Genomic DNA, 3,532 nt, shown 5'->3' with positions numbered 1-3,532 from the left:
AGGCTGTGCCACAATCTCAATTGCTCTATTTGGCATTAGCATTTCGTTACTCGCACTTTCGAGCGAGCTTTCGTTGTCACGGGCAAAACGGGACCAGTATCCCGAAGAGGTTATCTCTAGGAACACTTACGGGGAAACGTTCTAGCTGTTAAATATTCTACACTTTTTATTCTTCTGCTCCTTTTTTTATTTTTAATTGCGTCTCATTTCCATTCCGACTATATTCCTTAGTTTATGACCATTGGTGAAATTTTCGTAACTTAATATCGAAGCAAACTGGTGAAATTTGAAATTTCCAATTTTCCTCAGATTAAAAAGCGCAATCTTTCTTTCTTAATTTACTACAAAACTTTCATCCTAAGTTTTCATTTCTTCTCTGGGATATTCTAAAAAATCAATTACCAAAGAAGTCTATATACTTTTTATCACAGTTCGAGTCCATATATTCCTCTCTTTTTATGACAATTCATAAACTACAAATTATTGCACTATAAAAAGAGAACCACGTGCCTTGCTTACTTCTTTCTCAAAATATCTTCTTAATTGCCATCTGTGAGCACTCGTCAAATAAATCAAACAATTAGGTATAGAAAGGAATTACAAAAGAACATTGACAGATAGGAACAAGACGAATGAAAAGTGAATGAACCATCGTTTGTATTAATGTGTGGGTGGAAGAGAGCAGAGAACTGTGTTGGATTCAACGACCTGAAACAAGCTTCTTTTCTGAGGCCACTGTCCAAGGTCCCTGCGTGGTCATAATATTCGTCTATATAGTGTGTTCATGACCGTGACCGCCTCCTAACTCGGTGACTGGTACATGAAACAGAAACGCGTGTACTGTTCGCCTCAGGATGACCCACTTTTGCCGGCTTGTTTTCGGGGTTTCATCCTCAAGAGTTGTTTCGACTACAACTGTGAATCATTCGCTTTTCCGTGACCAACGCCACGGAAACGGACCGTAATATTCGTCGTTGGAATTCCTACTCGACCTCTTTTTCTCTTTTACCGTGCCACAGTGTTTGAATACCATTGTGAATACAATAAGCATACCCATTAAAAGATTATTATGGAGTCTTTGATGAATAGTGTTAGTGAAAAGATCTCCATATGACCTGTTTTTCCTACTTGTTTCATAATTCGATATTTCTGGATAATTATCACCCCGTGTGAGTTTCAACCTAACCTATTTTTTTTTTAATTTTTTTTCTTAAAATTTATCGAGTTTGAATTTTTAGATATATTCAATTTTTTTTTCTTTTCTTCGCCTTAGAATATTTTGAAATATTAGTGTAGACTTCAATAAAGAATTCTATACTCTTCTTTATTTCCTGTTTTCATTAGCGAAATTGTAACTCGTTCGCCACGATTATGCGGGCAATAATCGAGATTTCTATGAATGAGGATTTCCTCTATCACCCTTGTTCTTTTCATTTTCTTCGAGCACCCTAAATTCCACTTTGATCTTTCGTTTTCTTCCTTTATCGACCATGAAACTGTATCCTCAGGAACAATTAGAATAATTACACGAGAGAGAGAGAGATATGAAATGGTCGAGGTTTTCTTCGTTTTTTTTAATTGAGTCGTTCCGTAGATGCAAATCAGAGCAGGTAACCGGTTCCAAGCTCGATTTTTAACGCGTTTTAATATGGTTCTTATCACGCGCGCTTATGCTACTCCGTGGAACGGTTTGAGACTTTTAATGCAGCGTAAACTCGGCCTAATTATAACGGTACCACGATTGCAGAATATATTCTAATCGCTAACTGCCTACGTGAAATCCGTAATGAACCATCGTGATTACTTTATTCCTTCCTACTTTATCGACAATCCTCTAAGTTAGACTTGCAATTTATTTTTTTTTCATTTATCTTTAGGAAACATTTTTAAACTTTGTCTAATTTGTGAAACCTTAAAAAATAAACTTAACAATAATAATCATCCATATTTTACATTCTTCCATTTGAATTAATTTTACAATAATGTTTTTTCATAAAAATAGGTTGCATGATGAGAAACAATACCTGAACCCAACGGCAACAAGAAGATGAGAAATGGATGTTCTCCAGCGTGGTCGGGGAACGACCTTCAATGTTCCCAGTCACTCACAGCTCCATGAACGCGAAATTCTGATTACCCTAGAGTTTGTCACTCTCGGTTCTTTCTATCTCTCACGAGCACGACCGGAGATGATTGAACGTGCGACAAGACCACGGAAGTTTGCAGCCCTGGCGGAGGGTCACACGTCGACTGAGGTGCTTCGACGACCAGGTGGTAGAAGGAAAACGACGCGGTGGTGGCGGGAGGACGAAGAGGTGGTAGAATCGGGGACCGCGAATCAAATGGTTTGCAGAAGCAACGACGAAAGTTCGGATGAAGAAACGCAACGATCCAGGAAGATTCTCCTCTGTCCTGAATGAAAGTACAGCATCACTGAATTTTAATGAGTTCGCCGATTTTCCAGAACGGTGTGTGACCGATGATGAACTTTCGATATTCCACTTCACCGATCTTGCACTGAGTGTGTTGTAAACATCGTTGTCGTACAGATTTTAAAGAGGAATAACATTTTTTTTGTAAAAATTAGTGTTGTTTAATAGGTTAAAAAAAAATTAGGATTTCTTGGAAGAATTTTTTAAGTCTGTTTTGCATTGAAATTTTGTAAACTTTTTATTGTTGTTCGTTTAATTAAATGTGAATAAAAGAACATGGACAATATATCTTTTTTCTTTTTCTTAGGAATGACGGTAGTTACTTCTTCACACGCTGATAACATCTTCTTGCTTGTCGAAGTCTCTCCAACGTCGCTGTTTACTCCCGGATAATCTCTGATTCTTTTTTTTTTCTTCCGTCAAAACATGCAACATGGTCGAGGGAACAGGGACAAACTTTCTAAGGTTTTCTCAACGTGTATCGATTATAGAAAGATTCCTCTGTAGTAGCTGTCGATAGAATGAGGAAGGAAGAGGCGAGGCAAGATGTTCTCCACCGTGTTTCTCTGACTATCAGGTGGTGGAGGTAAGAAAGAGAAGGAGTTAAATCTGACTAATGGACGGCACAGAGTCGACGGAACGGTACGTGGAACAGTTAGACGACGACCCACATTGCAGGGAGTCGCTCAGGGCCGGCCAACGTGCCAGTTTCTTCGACCTTACCCTCCGTTAAGGCACGCTAGATGATCTAGGATCATGCTAAAATCGTTTAATCATCGATTTAAATCCCCCCTATCTCTTCTTTCTTTGGACCACTTTCACATTAACCAAATGTAATTATTGTCATCTCGCTGATCTCTTCCCCTTCCTGTTTCCTTCTTATTACACGCTTCTTTAGATTTTTGAATTTTGTTCCTTGCTATTTAAGCGGTCTGCGGTACGATTGTTATTTATTTTATACCATTTTTCGCATATTTTTTCTACTTTTTTTTTTTATTATCTATAATAATTGTTAGTACCTGTACTTTCGAAGGAATTGTGAGAATACATTGGAGAAATTTACGGAGATGAAAATAAGGTGGAAATTTTGAAATGGTGTA

Source organism: Habropoda laboriosa, unplaced genomic scaffold (assembly GCF_001263275.1).
Source record: "Habropoda laboriosa isolate 0110345459 unplaced genomic scaffold, ASM126327v1 scaffold291, whole genome shotgun sequence".
Lineage (NCBI taxonomy): Eukaryota > Metazoa > Arthropoda > Insecta > Hymenoptera > Apidae > Habropoda > Habropoda laboriosa.
The sequence above is the reverse complement of the archived record's forward strand: the minus strand, read 5'-3'. Positions refer to the sequence as shown.